Source organism: Chamaea fasciata, unplaced genomic scaffold (assembly GCF_029207755.1).
Source record: "Chamaea fasciata isolate MVZ Bird 193981 ecotype frontalis unplaced genomic scaffold, bChaFas1.0.hap1 SCAF_6, whole genome shotgun sequence".
NCBI classification, from domain to species: Eukaryota; Metazoa; Chordata; class Aves; order Passeriformes; family Sylviidae; genus Chamaea; species Chamaea fasciata.
This window is the reverse complement of record NW_027094091.1, coordinates 33,370,166-33,388,269: the sequence shown is the minus strand read 5'-3', so window position 1 is coordinate 33,388,269 and position 18,104 is coordinate 33,370,166. Positions and strand designations below refer to the sequence as shown.

The 18,104-nt window shown below is 34.5% G+C and overlaps 1 long non-coding RNA gene across 1 annotated transcript in view; it reads left to right on the top strand.

Annotated features, from left to right (window-relative positions):
• LOC136291155 (uncharacterized) overlaps window positions 1–17,882 on the top strand; it is a 196,390-nt gene extending 178,508 nt beyond the window's left edge. Inside the window, exons 6-7 of the long non-coding RNA XR_010721437.1 lie at window positions 4,334–4,496; window positions 17,439–17,882. This is a non-coding gene — a long non-coding RNA (uncharacterized lncRNA). The remainder of the gene's footprint in view (window positions 1–4,333; window positions 4,497–17,438) is intronic.
• Window positions 17,883–18,104: the final 222 nt, after the last annotated feature.

Here is an 18,104-nt window from a genome sequence, read left to right as displayed (position 1 = left end):
TTTTGTGGCGGCCATCATGTTACCCACATCCAAGAGGGATAAAATAAGCAAAGTAAAATATTTCTTGAATTTTTTTTTTTTGGTGATTAACACCTCATATAGAACACTAAAATCAGTACTGACGTGGGAGATTGAACCTGTTTATAAGGTTATACTTGTATTTTTATATTTTTACTTAAATCTATGCAGCTTGTCATTTGACAGCAAATTTCACTAAGGAATTCCTCACTGTTCTGTTTTAATCTGCTTTACATCTATCATGTAAAGGGGGTTTTGTAATTACAGACTATATGATTGAACAGTATAGTCAAGAAGCCACGTTTCTGTATTAATCTAAAGAATCGAGACACAGGAATAAAACAGAGGAGCATTCTAGTCTCCAAAAACTTTAAATTCTGATGAATGATAATTTTTTACAGTCTTTGGAAATTTGTCTTAAAATATGGAAATTGTGTTATTTTTGAGAAGAGAGAGAACAGCTGAAATATTCTGCCTTGCTCTTCTTGTTGATGTCATAATTGGGTTCATATCCACTTACTCCCTCTTCTGAAATAACACTACCTCATACCAAATTATTAAGGCAACCTCTGCCAACGGTTTGGCCTACAAAACACTGTTACTGGATCAAAACTGTATCTTGAAGAGCTTTACTATAGGTATCTAATTTTCTCTCCAAGTTAGATATTAATTTCATAGAATATAAAAAGGTAGGTGCTCATAAGCAACAAGTTTCATTTGAATAAATAAATTATTTTAATTTACCTCTTATTTGGCAATGATGGAAAAAGTAATATTTTTTTCTCCACTGAAAAAGGTGTCTGAAATCTTAAAGACATGTAAGAATGTACAATATGTCTGTATAACATAACTGTCAGAGTAGCACTATGAGTGGGAACCAAGTTTGAATAATTTTTAATTTATTTTTTTATAATAATTTTAGCTTTTTAAATAATTTTAGCTTGGAGGAGAAAAAGGAATTTATGTGAATTTATTGTAGTTAAAATTTACTGTATTGTAAATATTGTAAACATATGTGTTCCCAAATGTTATAAAAATGATTTCAGCTTCTGTTTAGGAAAAAGAAATCAATAAAGGAAGTCAGACATAACAAATGAGAATTTCAGGCCCAGTGACAGTAGATAGACCCGGGTGCCTTATATTCACACACCTTTCAATCAAGTAATATGTGTACTGCACTGGAATAAACTGAAGACACTCTAGCATCCAAGTAGACTTTGATCACTTTTGTTCATAAACGTGACTCATATTTCTGTAGCCACTTTTTTCTGAGCTACTGATCTTCCCTAAACTTTACAGTGAGTGCTCAGTGAACTTAAAGGAGCCTTTACTCATTCTGCAAACAGACATTAAATACTCATGCTGCATCGCACTGTTTTTTTCCTAAATATCAGATACTGTCTCTGTTGCAGTTTTTGTTTCTTATGTTGTTTTGTCCACTGTCCTTCACATTCTGCAGAAAAAATTGTGGGGAAAGATGAGTTCCTTTTTGTAATCATGGTGCTTTCATTAATTCAGTTTCACAGCAGAAATGAAGTTTGAAAATACTAATTTGCCTACATTTTTTAAATTTAATGGGTTTTGTTCATTCATCATTCTTGATGATTACTCCTATGCTTTCTGTTGATTGCATGGTAATTAAGATACTGTATACAATTAAACATGATAAATACACTGTCATAAATCTCCCTAGTTTTCTGAATGGGAAGGCTAAGAAGAGTTCACTTTTTTGTAATAAGGATACAAGGCATAGTAGGAACTGCCTTATTCTTTTGATTGGTTGTAGTGATAAGACTACAGCCATGTAAACAATACACTGATAGAAATATATGAATAGCCTTTGGCCATGCTGCTCTTATGCCAATATGATGTCCTACTGGTTCCTTACTGGTTCTGTGACCATTTCTTGTTATGAATTTTGTCCGGATTGGAACATAATGGTTGAGCTCTGTGCAATCTGTGAAAGTTGTATGTTACTTGTTCTGGATGTGAAATAAAGGCATGTGGGAATGTGTTTCACACCTGCTGATGTAATGTGAGACAACTACAGAAGATAGAGAGGGTCAGCCTTGGTTCACTGTTCTCTGTGTTGCCTGTTCAGCATGACCTCTAGGATGAGCTGTGCCCTATGCTGCACCCAGGTTTTACATAAAACAAAACAAAACAAAAAAAAAAAAAAAAAACCCAAAAAAACCCAAAAAAAACCTAGGAAAGAAATACTATCGGACTTGAAGAGGTATTACTTGAAGGTGTAGTCAAAGCCCTAGTTGGCTCCTGCTAGATCTGCTTTGTCATTGTCTTTTCCAGTTGAGCTGACTAGGTCCTTTTTCTACCTCTCTACTAGTCAGAACAGTTGTTGACCCATGCAGAACACATGCTGTGCTTCCCCCTCCAAGGATGAAAAGAAGCTTTGTTAACTGTGTTGTCTCAGGTCTCCCAGAGGCATCATAACTATCAGAGGCAGAGTACTACCCAGAAGTTGTGGGAGTAGTGCTTTCTTCCTACACCTTTTTTTGGCTCTTTTTTTAATGCTGCAAGAATTGTAAATAACATTCCTTAAAACATCTCCATCCCTAGTTTCTCTAGGGAAAAGTTCTAAAAAAATACATTTCATATGGTCATTTATAGCCAGAAGTACCAGTTTTAAAAACACAGCATGGAGGAAACAGGTGAAAACTGAATCTTTTTGTTTTCAACAGAGAGGGGTACTGAAAGTCACTCTAAAGGAGATATTTTAAAAATTGGTTTAGATTTTAAGCTCTCCAGGAAGTCACCTTAGAGATGACTTTCTGAAACACTGTCTTGTCTCCTACCTCCTTTAAGTTAATTTTGTGTGATAATCCCTGGGATTCAAATCCAGGGAGATAGATTTTTGTTTCTTTTATATTCATTTGAAATCATTAATGATATCCGCACTTGCTGTTTTCTTGGCAACATCAAACATATGTATAACTAGTCATTATAGTGCTGCACAGGAATAGTCATCACAAAAAATTACCATTCTATGCATTATCAGATTTTTAAAAATTTGCACAGTTGTGAATATTTACAGTTAATGAAAGAGGGTTGCCAAGAAAATGCAAATACTTCAATAAGTATATTCTTTAATTTTTAGGGGATATATCAATAAGGATTTTGAGAAACCAAGAATACCTTCTGCTTTGTTCATATGTTGATAGTATACTCCTTGCTCTTTCAGTAATTAAGTCTTATGACATTCCAGAAAGCGTAAATCCTGCTGAGATGTTTAGATTTGGTGCAAACTATTGATGTACAAACAAAATGAAAAAGAGGGGGGGAAAAAAAAAAAAGAAAGAAATACACCCAGAATCATAACAAGCTGTTTTGCTTTTACCTTTGAAAGAAAATTGAATGGTAAAGTAGTATGGCCTACTGAAATTGTTCTAGCCTTGTTGTTAACTAGAACCTCCTTTTGAAATTCATTGCCTTCAATTACATTTTTAAAAGAATTTTAATTATGTGCCTGAAAAGAATAAAGATGCTTCAGGCTCCATTTGTTTATCATAGAAGGCCTAAAAAAATGAGGACAGAGCTTCCCAGCTCATGCAGGGGTTGCAGAGAGAGAGAGATGACTTTTAATTCGACAAGTTCAGAGAGATTTCTTAGTTTGACGCGCACAGCAGGGGGTCTTTGAGTGCCTGGCAATACTTCAGCATTCTGAGCTTTGAAAGTCTTTCCCTGCAGCAGAAATTGTATCAAAAGCCAGTGATAATATTCCCTGCAAGGTAAAGGACCCTATTGAAGATTTCTAGAGCTGTTTATTTATTCATCACAGTTTTTTCTTTTAGGACGTATAAGATGTATAGGTAAAAATTCACATAGATGCTAAGAAAATGAAATTTAAAAAAAAAAAAAAAAAAAGGAGGACCTTTCATTAATCCTTCAATTTTCCCTTAAGTTTTCTGTAGGCTACATTCACCTATAAAATTTCCTGTCACTCCCTGCCATGTATTCTGCATGCAATCTTAAAATCTCAGCTTTTCCTCATTTTTACCAGAATTATAATTTTTGTCTGCCTTCTACCACCAGCTAAGCACATGAGATGTTTATGGCCATTTCTTTCCACTAAACCATTAAAGTGATTGATTAATTTTATGGAAGAACATTCGATTTCATAGGGGTCTTTTTAAATCTTATTTTTAAAGTAGACTTGAGATAGCTATTTCAAAGCCAAGATTAAAGTGTCATTTATATTCCAGAGATCAGACTTTTAGTGTTTTGACATTACACTTATTTGAAAAGTATACATACATGTTTTTATTTCGGGTTTTGTTTTGTTTTGTTTCTGCAGCAGAGCTGGGACTGTGAGACTACGCCAACCTTTCCCTTGTGTAATGTCAATGTCGGCTATCACTTTGGCAGAATCACCCAGCTCAGTGAAGACAGAAAACCCCTCCTTTCCTCCTGTTTTTTCATCTGCTGGTGGCATTCCAAGTGACCTTCCCTCATAAATATTGGTGAGTGACCACATGGGGAAAGCAGTTCCTTCGTGCAAAGAAACTTGTTTCAAAAAGCTGTGCTGACCTGAGGGGTTTCTATTTTCTTAAAGTTTCAGAAAACCCCACATGTGCAGGTGTTGCTTGTGGGGTTTTTTTCACTTCTTTAAATAGTAACTTGAGTTATTTAACATCACTTATTTCTCTAGACTTATAAGCATTTATAGAACACTACCATGTGCCAACTACTCAAACTACAAGAACCAGCTTTTCAAAATACTGTTTCACAGAGAGAAATATTTCCTGAGAGCACACAAGATTTTTCCTCTCTTTCTCTTACTTTCTCATGGCTAAGAGATCTGGAATGCTATAAATTTATCATAACACCCGAAATACGGCAAGATGAAAGTTTCCCAAGTGTAGGAATTAAGGCAGATAATTAGAGGCTTTGTTCTGGGACCTTTCTGGTTTGGGAAGTATGCCTAGAGTGAATTCACAGCACTGCAGAAATTCTGATACCTTCAGGGCAGTCCAGGAATGATGTCATAACCTTAGTAGTTCCATAAGGCTAAGTTACATAGTTCAGTACTGAAAAACTTTTCAGGTCATTTGAGGCTATCACAGCAGATTAACTCTGTAAGAGATTTTCAGTCTTAAAACCAGATGTGTAGACAGTAAAACAGTCACCCACGGCTTAGGAATATCTACAGTATCATAAAACATAAAAGTATAAAGTACAGGAACAGATACCAAAAATATATAACCTTGCTTGGAACAGTATGGAAGCTGTAAATAAGTGCAGGACCTAAGACTGCGAATTATTTAAGTGTTGGTTGCATGAATTACAACTAAAACATGGACAAGAAAAGTTCTTAGCTGTCATTCAGTATTATTTATTGCAATTATCTTCTATTCAGACAACAGTGATGCATCATTTATAACTGTATGATAAGTAATGGTATTTTTTTTTTCTTAACCATATGGGGAGTTGAAGTACATCAGTGTAAAGGACCAGAGCATCTTCAAAAGAAATATTAGTTGGAGCATTATGGCATCAGCCTAATAAAATAATGCCTTTTGATTAATGGAATATTTTCAGGAAAAGGAAAGGCTGACTTACCATTATATCTGTCTTTCTGCTTAAAGAGTGCATAGTGGTGCTATTTATAAGTTCCTCAGATATGTGTTAGAATTGTCACTGATTTCTGTGTCTGTAATCAGGGGACAGAATGAGGAGAAAGAAGAGGGGAAGAAATCAGTAGAATTCCATAAATGTGTATGCACTGTCAATGTTCTTTCTTTGTTTCTGTATCAACTATATGATGGAGTTGTGGCTACTTAGTAATTTGGGGGTTTGCATTTGGGTAAAAGTACAAAGGTAAATTAGTATCAGGATTGATTTTGAGGATTTGTGTGAATCTCTTAGAACTGAAGTAGGTCTTCAGTCTTGGATGGGATCAGTGTGATAACAGTTTCAGAAAAGAAATGTATGAATGCACCTTCTACAGCTTTTCGTCTAGTAGCATTATGGTACTCAAACCCACATACTGTAACATTTAGTTCACTCAGGTGTGATGGTAATATTGCGTACCATTGAAAACATGAAGCAATTAAAGCATTCATCTTTTGAAAAAGACCTTCTTTAAATGGGCTTCCATTTTAAACTTCTCTGTTAACTCATTTTTCATATCTTTAGAGGATGTTTGGATGTTTAGAGTAGCTTTATGGAATAACTTGCTGTTTGATCATACTATGATATTTTGCACATGTAGCTTCTTTCTTTTTAAAAGGACAGGACAGAACAATACACCGTTCAACAATTTAGCATTTTATGCTGAAACTTGACCCTGATTTTCTTCTTCTTTCCATGCTGAATTCCAAGTATAAGCATACAGTTCACAGCTCATTATTTTAAGTTATAATGACATTTTTTGAAATCTTGCAAGAGCAGCTGGTATACTAATAACAGGTAATTGGCTGATCATAAGTTCTGTTAGTACCACAGCAACTGTTTTATCCTCACTAAGAGAGTGAAGCAGCTTTTCAGAAGTTAAGATGTTACCAGAGAGGATCAAATATAATCATTACCATTTTTCAGTACATAACATATCTGTTAGATCAAAAAAAGTGGCTTTTTTGCTTTTAACTGCATCCACGTTAGAAAGAAGTGACCAAGGATGTCAATACCTTGTAATATTATATTTTCCTGGTTTAATTTCTTTTTTATGCAACCATGTGTTTCAGTACAATCTACCAGATGGTTCTAGATTCAGTAATTTGCTGTCTCTATTGCATTTTGCACATATTTGATATTTTGTTGAAATTTGACATTTTACTAAGGGTAAAGGGATTAATTAAAAAAAAAAAGAGAGAAAGGCATACATAGATAAATATATTAAATCTTGACTAAATATGTGTGAAGAAAGTGGGACTAAACACATTTTGATTTTAACCTATTGTGTCAGAGTGGGGTCAATCCACCTCTGAATATTTTATAGGTTTTTCTTAAAACTTCAACAGTTTATCTGGAGTTTAGTAAAAAAAATCCAGTATAAGTTCTAACACAGAACTTTTAAAGACAATTTTACCCCTTTGAAGCCTGTAGGTCTGAACCTTTATGAAGATACTTCCATGCAACTAGGTTCTAATATCCATTGAATGTGCACAATGCACTAACTTTCAGAAATATAAACTGTCATTATTCTTAAATAGTGCTCCTCTCCTATAAGTAAATGACTTTACTGTAAAACAGTGCATATTTTTCTTTCAGTTGATATTGGGTGGGGTTTTGAGGAGCAGGGCGGGGGGGTGGGTTTGGTGTTTTGGTTGGGGTTTTTTTGTCCTTGTATCTAAATTCTTAGGAGTGTGGTGAAACTGGGATCACAGAAAAGTTGAGTAGTTTGCCAACTAGCAGAAAATGATGCTTAAGGAGGTAGAACTAATAAAGCCAGGTCTCCTCTGGAAATCTTATTTCCTTTGTACTCTAAGGTCACCAATTTCAACAGCAACCCTCATTTCCCTATTCCCCTTATTACCCTCTTTGCCTGAGAAACAATAGAGCTGTGCTTAGTCTGCAGCTCCCTGAATGCTGAGTAGCCCAGCCATCTCCTATCCACATTCCTGTCCCTGGGGACAGTAATTTAGATCTCCGTCCCTGAAACTTGTAAGGGCCTTAATTATCTTTAAGACTTCCTTTATTTTCTCCGGTTTGCTGAACTCTTGACAACCACCCAGCTGAAAAATAGCTAAGTGAAGGGAGATAGGACATACGTACCGACTACAGGTTTAGCCTTAGGTAAGGCTAAAATATGCAGGCATTTAAAAAGATACAAGAAATAGCTGGGATCCCCGTGCTGAGACTGGGATTAAGAGGCAGCTCAATTAAAAAAAAAAAAAAAATCTACAAATGGAGTTTTTAATTAAACAGCAAGTTTTTATGAATTCGTATTCTGTGATTCTTTTTCCTTTTTAGATTTTTTTTGTTCAAATAGCAGATAAAATAAAATGATTCTCCCTGTCCAAAGTTTTAAAATTAAAAAATATGTTAAATTGAATTACTGAGTTTTACTTGAGATTTTACAGTGATTATTTAGCTAGGTTGTCCCAAATGCTCATATGCAAGTCTAATTAACCAAGAAGAATTGAGAAGACTTCAGTGATTGTTTGCATAAAATGTTAAGAGATGAAAGAAATTAATAAATAATTCTGAATCATAAAATGTAAGTATAAAATCACAAAAATACTGGTAAATACTTGAGTAACATCTGCAATTCCTCAGATCTGTCATAAAAAATAATTTTAGCACATTGCTAACAAAACAGAAGAAATTACATGCACATATGAAAATCATGAACATAAGTTATTTCTTTTCTAAGGTAGATATAATTTTGATTATATGATTTGTTTGGGTACTTAAAGGAAAACTTTAAAATCTGAATGGTGTTATTTTTACTATGGAAGTATGAGGAAATCTAAGTTTATCCTGTGTAAAGGAAGTAAATGATAGAGCTCTGAAGAGGTGCCAAAAGCCTTTTGAGTGACAGCATTGAGGAAGCACAAGCTATTCATGTGGTAATACTTTTCAGGTAATTTGGTAGCTGTCTAATCTGGTATTCAAACACCCAGGTCAAAGTTATTATGCATATATTCCTGTTACTTGGTTACAATTACACAGCAAAGTTAAAATAAAGTCATCACTATTCAGATGTCTTTTTGCAAGAGGAGGGAAGAAGATATTTCATAGATTTGTTTTCTGTTCGTGTTTTGTTTGGGGTTTTGGTGGGGGTTTTTTGTTTGTTTGTTTGGGGGTTTTTTTTTACTTTACTGGTAAGGAAAAAAATATCTTCTATACCCTACAGTACACTTCTCTTCACATGAATCCAGGGATTCATGTCAGGGACATGAATCAGTCAATTAGGGCTTTTTTTTCCTTGGTACTCAATCTCTTTCTGTCAGTAATTCAGCTTTTCTATTCATGCTTTTCTGTTTGCTTCACAAAATTATGATTAAAAGACATTCTGGACCCTTGACTGTGTAAGACTTAGTTTAAGAAACTTTACATGTACATCATCAAAGTGGCCTGGCAATAGTCAGATTTGTTGTGAAGTAACTTCTATGACTCTTTGGTGTAAATGGCATTCTGGTTTTGAATACATACTAGTTATCCATACCAAAACACCAAAAAATATGTAAACAAATAGAATGCAATTAATAGGCAAAAAGGAGGAATTTAAGGCCAAGGAGTTGCAGGTTTTTCAGTACTAGTACTAGTTGTTGCTTTTATTCTTGATGACTTTTGATTGACATAGCCGTTGCAGTACTGCTAAAGTGAAATGAATGTAGCATCAGTTTGCACTTGGACTTTTGAATCATCAGCAGGCTGTGACCACCTGACAGCAACCAGCAACCAAACTGAAGGTTTGCCAGCATTGGCATTGATGAGTTTCTTGGACAGCTAAATATTCAAGGAGTGTAAAGCAGACAAGAGATGATGATACTTTAAAATAATTATATTTTTCTTCTAGTGTCCCACTTCAGCCACTTGCAAGGTTTTCATGGTTTACAGTTTTATTCATCTCTGTCTCTTTTAGACTATACACAATTGTGTTACCACATTTTTCAGTCCAAGCTCAGGAACTGAATTTAAGATGTGCTAAGGCAACATTAGCACTTAGAGACATAAAGGACTAAATCATCAAGGTCTTCCTCTCTTCTGTATCCACAGCAATATATGCTTAACAATTTTTTTCCCCAGTAATTTAAAGCATGAATTTAGGCATATCTGGAAATCTGATTTGCCCTCAATCAAATTCTCTATTCTGTCTTCATGGCCAAGTGATAGGACAAGGGCTAATGGCTTTAAACTTAAAGAGGTTAGGTTTAGATTAGATATTAGGATGAAATTCTTTACTGTGAGGGTGGTCAGGCACTGGAACAGGTTGCCCAGAGAGGTTATGGACTTCACATCCCTGGACGTGTTCAAGGCCAGGCTGGATTGGGCTCTGAGTAACCTGGTCTAGTGGGAAGTGTTCCTGTTCGTGGCAGGGGGGTTTGAACAAGATGATCTTTAAGATCCCTTCAAATCCAAACTTATTTCTATACCTTAGAAAAAGAAAGAAAATCGCTGTTTCCATCTCAGATAATTTTGAAATATACTCACATGCCAGGTCCATAAAATTTCAAAATTCATTCATACTAAAGATCTTTATTATATTAGCAAAGAAAACTCATGCTTTGGCTAATAGGGTCTAATCAGAACCATATAAGGTTGTAGACATACTTCATGCTCTATTATTTTCTCATGTCAATATTAATAGTGATTTTTTAATACATAAATGATTTCTATGTAAGCATGAAATTCGGAAATTAAATGTACATATCAGTCAATTAAAAAGACAATAGTAGAGAAATTAAATAGATAATTTTATATCTTCAGGGCAAAATAAGCTATCAATCTGGTTTTAAATTTTGAAACCTGCATATAGCAAATTTGAACATGATTTTGAATACTGAGGAACCTATGGTTTATTTGTTTTCAGATTTGAAAATTCACCTGGCTTTGTGAAAAGTCTCAAAACCATTGTGAAGTTTTTGCCTCAGACAATACATTAGGCAATGTTACATTCATAGCAAATGAAGATCCCAGTCTTGAAGCTATCCTAATTCCTTAAAAACTTCTGTGCAGGCAAAGTAGTTTTCAACTTGGGGGTGGTTATAAAAGCAAGGCCTTTGCTCTGTCAAGTGCCCTCACTGCATTAGGGCAGAGCTGTACCAGGGGAATACTGAGGTCAAACTAGCTTCAGGCATTGAGAAATGCTAAGTTACCATCAGCTGAACACTTGGAGGATGTATTTTCCCATCCAGGTGTTTCTTTACTTTCTAACAGGAGAGAAACTGGATTCAAATAAATGCGCATCTTTTTTCCAATTTAAAAAAAAAATAATAGAAAGACCCACCAAAAAAAAATTCTTTCTCTGAAAAACTCCGTAAATGTTTTATTTAACTGATGAGTTCTGTTTCCTTTAAAAAAGGAATTAGCTGCTAATATCATGGGAAATATGTGTGTTAAAGGTCATATTAAACAAAAGTCAAATCCAGAATATCTGAGAAGTCTGGAGAAGATGTTTAATGCAAATTTTTTGTGGAAAAAAGATGTGTGTCACTGCAGGTCATCTCTGAATATTCTTGTTGGGGTTTCTCTGTTGGATATGCAATCTCAGCTAAATGTTTTGAAGAGGAGGAATCAAATAAATTGCCCTATTTTGGGTCTTTCTCATCTGTATACAGTTGTGCAGCTCTAGTAGACCTGAAAATTGCCCAGAGACAAACTTAAAAAATAGAGTGCTTTTGAGGCAGAAAATTGCTTTTCTGCAGCATGGTCTAAGGGACAGGATGTGACAGGAGGACAAGGAGTTGTCACTATGTAGGGATATTGTAAGGCATATCTTACATAACAAAAAGGATCATTTGTCTCTTTTTTGCTTTCATTTTAAACTACAAGAGATTTAATTGAAACAGTTGGAGGTATCACCCCTAAACCAAGAACAAGCCATTATAGTTTACAATTAAAACTGAAAGTTCCTCCCTTAACCCACTTGTAATAGCTATTCATTGCAGAGTGCATGTGCAATAGATGCCTGTCCACTATTTCAGAATCCTTATTCTCAAAAGGAAGAGGAAAAAAACCCCCCACACCTCACTGTACATGCATGTCAAATATTAGCGTGATTCTTGTAGTATAATAAGAAAAGAAAGTGGTTTGTGCTTTTGATTAGCCTCTTGATGTTTCAGAGTGGTTTTGTATGGCTTAATTTTCCTTTTTATGGCAGTTTCTACATATAAAACAAAATGAGGAAAGGAGGGGAGGGGGAAGGAAATGTGCCATTTATATACCTAGGATATGAGGCCTCCTTTGGGCCCGTTATACATTAATGGGTCAGCTGAGATTTATTAGGATATGTATATTAATCTTTATACACATTCACATACTATAATTGTTCCTTTGGTGCTATAATGTGATTAGCTGTGAATTTGTGCAATATTAACAATAATATGGATTTCCATATTACAGAACAGTAATAACAAATGGTTATTAAAAATGCATGTAAAGTATGGGATGTGAAATCACTTCTAAATTTTCAGTAATCTGATTATGTTCTGTTTTTTTTAAATACCAAAATGGTTAAACCTTTACTGTAAAGTAAAATCAAGTTTGAAAAAATCAAAAATTTTATGTTACACAGGAGTGAAAAATTTAATCTAAGGCTGTCTTGAAGAAAGATTAAGTGTCCGTTTGTCATGGACAACTGAGATGTGGACTTTTCCATTACTATTATTTGAATATGTAGCAAAAATAAAATATAGAAGGTAACAAAAAAATCAGCATTGATACCTCTCTACACCAAAACTGAAGGGGTCTTCCCTCCTCATGTCTGTAATCATATGATAATAATTCCACATATAAGACAATCATTTTGTGCTTTAAAGCTATAGTATAATAGGTATATAGAAAGGAGGAACTATTAAGTTTAATTTTGTGGAACTTTTTAAATTTTTTTTCTCTTAAGCTAATTATTTTTAAATTTCTTAAATGGTAAAAAAATAGAGCAGCCACTCTTTTTTCTGATAGATTGTGACCTCTGTGGGGCACAGGGTTGTACACCTTCACCTGTTTCTCTCCTTTTGTTTTGTGATTAGATATGACAGCTGCCTATAGCATGCTCCTCACACCACCGTGGGAGTGGGTTCAATCCCTTATGAGCCATTCATTTAAGAGCTGGACTCCATGATTCTTGTGTGTCCCTCACAACGCTGAATATTTAATGATCTGTGGTCTAGAAGTTCCTGGACTTGGCTTTGAGAGAAACAGAGAATGAGCATTGAGAGCCTTTTCTATTCTCCTCATAGAACATATACTCTTTCCCCCAAAAGTTGAAAGCTTTACTCTGAAGTTATTTTCATAAGGTAGTGATACTTCTTGAGTAAAAGCTTTTCTACCCTCCCTTCATGACCCCATAGTGGGAAGGCACCTTCTTTGATGCCTTTTTCCTGAATCATAAATTCCTATCTGTACCTTGTGTGTATCTATGGGAATACAAGAAATTTCTTTATTATAGCTTCCATCATTTGCCATGTGGACTTAAGATTCAGTCTTTGATGATTTTCAAGTCTTACTATAATCACAGTTCCCACTTTTCTTTCATCTGATCTACATTTTAAGATTTATGAATACATTGTATTCTGTAAAATCTGGCCATAATGGCTCATTCTTATGTTCATCTTTTAGAAATGCTTATTTCCCAGCTTCAATATTTTTTGGTCCTACAGGCCTCCAATTTCCTGATCGGATGTGCTCTTGATAAACACAAGGTAAAGCAGGGAATTCTTGTTATGCATTTAAAGGTATTCTTTGGACTTTCTTTATTTTCATCATTTTATTTGGTGATACAATATCATCATGTTTCCATTGTATCCTCCAATATTCAAAAATCCTACCAAATAAACTATGATAGGTAAGTTGGGTGTAGGATTTCTAGCTGTCTTATTTTTATACAAACTGTAGAAAAAAACCACCTACCTTACTTCTGCTCATGGTTTGCAATTTAAGTAGAGGGACTTCTGTCATGCATTTTACATGAAGATGATGAGTATTCCATTGTATTCAAATGCTTGTGGAATTGCTGTAAAATGACATACAGCAGGTGGGCCAGTGTCATTTTTGAAAGTCTCGGAGCTGCAACTTGAGCTGCTTCTATTTCTCACTGGCACACCATACAGCTTCAAGGCATCTACTCTGTTGCTTAGCTGCTTTTTTTTTTTTTTTATTCCCCTGTAATTCAATCTCTTATTTTCAGTTCTTGTTTGGTTTTTACTTCTACTTACTAATTTGTGACTGCAAAGCGAAACAAGTAAAAGGCGACCATTAGAAGTATAGTTCTCTGCAGTGTAGTTTAAGCAAGGGCAGGGGTAGTCCATGGCTTCTATTCAAAGTGCCTTCTCTCATGTTTGATTGGACTTGAAGGATTTTCCTCTTTGTGGTAACCTAATTAAATGTTTTTGTATTTTAGCATGTCACAGCTAAAGTTGTTGTAGCTTAGCTATAGCTGTTGTAAAGTCCCCCTCAATATTTTACAGTGCATTCTCATAGTTTTAATGGCAACTTTGGGAATGTGTTTAGCCAGGTAGTGAATCAATATTGTCACTTACTTACCATTATGGATTAAAAACTAATAACAGAAATTAATTTAAACTGTAGGAATAAGTATGTACATTCCTTAAAAAATATATTGGAGAAATAGCTTAAGAGCATTTCAAGATGTTTACATAACTGACATAATTAGTGTTGGTAAAAACCCCTAACATTTTATGTAATGAAATTACATATCCTGCTTTTTTGATTTTGAGCAAATTTTCACTATCTTTTATATTTAAATTTTCAGTTATATAATCTGGAGGCCATTTTATAATTATGAACATAGTGTTTTAAATAAAATTAAGTAGAAAATTAGAACACCTTATGCTGGAACATTGACTACCCAATTATATTTGTGTCTTGCTCTTCTCTTCAACTGTGAAATTTTAAACTAAGGTATTATTTCAGAAACTTTGGAACTCATATTTCCAGAAGTTAGAAAAGGATATTTTCAACTGTCTTGGGTAGTTTTGTTGCTTCAACTGAATGAACACCATTAGTTTTGATTCCCTTGTTTGCTATCCATAAATATCTCATAATTATTATGAAATTATTAAGCTGGTCATGATACCTCTGAAAGTAAGCCATTTTCTTTTCCCTGGATGGGAGCACACTGAAGGCTTTGTAAGAAGTGCAGAATGCATTGGCTTAATTCTCCAGTGAAAATCCACTGCTTAATATTTACCCTTGCACAGCAATTTCAGTAGGAATGTTTTTATATGACTGATCTTTGATTTTGAACAGCTTATTATTCTTAACATCTATTATACTTCATAGGCATTTCTATAATAATAGTAAGTATAATATTACCATTATCATATTTTGAAAGTGCCTCCTTGTTTCCTGAGAAATTGATTTCCCAGTGCTGCAGGCAGGTTTTTTGTCTGTTGAGTAGCCATTTCCCAGGAAAGGGAAGTGACATTTTTTGAATTATCTGGAGAAATTTGCTTGGAAATGTTCATTCATCATTAGACACCATACTCAGCTAGTTCTACTTTAACTGTACTTCACTGTCTTACGGTGTGGTCAGTGAGTCAGGACTCTCTTTAACATCAAACATTTTCAAGGTAGTGGGCTATGTGTTGTGGTGCATCCTTCTTCAACATGTGCTATAGACCTCTGCTGATTATCTAACAGGAATTTGAGCATTGTTTAATGTGTCACGTGCTGGTGCAGCTGCTCAGGATATGTCAGTCCAGAAGAGTGGGGCTTAAGGCCACTTAAGCTTAAAGATTAAGATACTGGACTTAAAGATACTCTGTTTCCTCTGATCTCAGAACACTCTGGCACATCACTTATGCTTGGAAAACGGAACTGATCTTTTAATGCTAGTCACTGTGTGTGAGGACCTAGATGTTTTACACAGACTCTTTGGAATAGCAGAGCCATATTCAGTCACTGCTAAAATTCACAGCAGATCCCTTACTGATGCTAGTGACATAATTTATACGACAATCATCTTTTAACATGTGTGAAGTTTCCTTGATGACAAAATTACAGCATCTTAGTACTCTCAACAATACTGTAAAATAGTAAAAGTTATCTAAAACACAGCTGGAAAATTCCTGTGCATTATTTGTGTAGTAATTTAATTTGAAAATGTGTCTTCTCTTGTTTCATAAAATAATGATAATTTTTAAATTTTCAGAATGCACTGCAAATGTTGAAGTGTCTGATTGAGTTCAAGACAGGTTAAAACTAAGCCATACACTGAAAATGAATGCTGTTTATCTCTGATTTTGAGATGTGCAGTTGTGACTGTATGCAGCAAATGAATCAAACTACAACTGTTCTGCTACAGAACTTAGGTCTGATAATTGTACAGCTTAGGCAGAGAAGAGAGGGAAAAGGGTAAAAATTCTGAGTATGTAAGTATATAAATATTTCTATTAAGCAATCTTATGCATTGCTTCTTATCATTCAGAAGGTACTATGTCATGCTGTGTAGAAGAATACTTTTTGTTTTCTGTATCTTCCCTGCTTCTTCTTTCTTCACTTGTTTTTTTCTTTGTCTTAAATTGCTTTGTTTTAAAAACACTGACAGTTGCTAACTACTACAATAATAGGAAGAAGTTAATTCTATGCTTCTAGTGGACCAGATTTTCTGAAGCAGTGATCTGTCCCAGTTCACAATACAGATTTAGGAAATTACCTTTCAGGAAACATATGCAAAGTAGCAGTAAAATAATCAGTGCCTTTCATGTGACCACATGAATTAATTTACTTTCAACAGAAATAATTTAAGATCTCTATCAAGACAGTCTAATAATGGTATTTTTTTATATATGTTTGGTCACTTGTCCTACTCTTACCTAGTTACCAGGTAATGTCTCCTACTTTCCACTAAAACAACTTATTTCTTGACTGAAAACAAAATTATGCATATTTCCATATATTCATCTATAAATTACTTCCTTGGCAAGAGGAACATAAGCACAGATACATTTAACTTTGCAAGTTACTTTCAAAATTTTCCAAATACTGTAATTTATTCTTTTTTTTTCCTATTCTCTTGTGGTTTTCCAGACTAATTTATATTTTTAAAGCATTCTTATTATTTATAGCAAAGAACAGAGTGCAATGTATTTAGCAGAGAACTGTAGGCTCTCAGGGTGCACAAAAGAAAGATAAAATGTCTTTTGGTTTTTCAACTCTTTTCTGTCAGAATAAAATTTGACTCAGTGTGGAGACAACCTACATGCAGCCTTTCTCCACCCGCCTGCCAGTCCAATGGAGTTTTCTTTTGACTCAGCTGGATATTGCTGCTGCTTCCAGATACAGAATGATTTTCTTTGATTTTGTACTGTATTACTGGATAAAGAGCAGGGAGGGAGAGATGAGGCACACGGTAACTACATTATTGTCACGTTCACGGCTTGACCATAATCTTGTGGACACAATTAACATTTTTGTTTATTATTAAGAAAAAAAGCCACTTAAGTACATCTTAATAATATTGACTGATGTTAAAGGTTCTAGAGTATGAAACTTAGAGAATCTATATATAAAGTATGATTTCAAAGTGATCAAAATCCGAATTGACCTTCAATTCAGAAAGGAAAGAACATGTTGTGCTCTACCCTTATGAATGAAGTAGTCCCAGCTTTTTCTGTCACTTCACAAATAATATAACCTTTTATAAGACTCTTTATGATGTGTTTAAGATTCCTTGAGTGTCTTTAGGAACACTGTGCTATAAGTCAAAGTACCTAAATATAAGTACCTAAATTGTTTTATATCACTGTTTATTGTTTTTGTTACCTGCACAACAGAAATGTGAAGAGAAAAGCTACATGAGGCCTCTCCAATGTTTGGGCATCAGAATATCCATGGACAAATACAGTGTCTTCATGTAGTGGAACAAAGATAATTCTTTTGTCCAGTTTCTGTAGGGATGCGTTGACTCTTTCAAGGCATACATCCCAAAAAAGGATGGAACACAAGAAGGTACCTCATTTGCTTGAGGGAACAGTGGACTCTTCTTGATTTACCAGAGGTATCAAAGATAGACTGTGGCAAATGAGTCTGTTCTCACATATCACTACTGTGTCTAATTTGTGAGTCTTTCCCCTTTTTTTTAACTATGGGCATGTAATACCTTCAAATACCAACAGAAGTACTGATAATATGTGTGTTATGGACAGGAGTTCTTTTAGCCCTTGAAAAAGCACTCAGTGAAAATTAAATTCACCCACTGTCCTTCTGCTAAAGACAATACAACCATCTAATTAGAAATAAAAGGGTTGTTGTTTTAGAAGTGCCATCCTGATGGGTATTGAAATTTAAAGGAAATAAAATAAAAATCTACCAGAGGAGAAATTAATTGTTTCACCTATTGTCCACGGTTGCATGTTTTTGAATTTTTTCATTTCTCTCATTTGCCCATTCCACCTGCAAAAGTGAACAGAAAAAAGGAAATGTTTCTTTTGCTTCCTCTA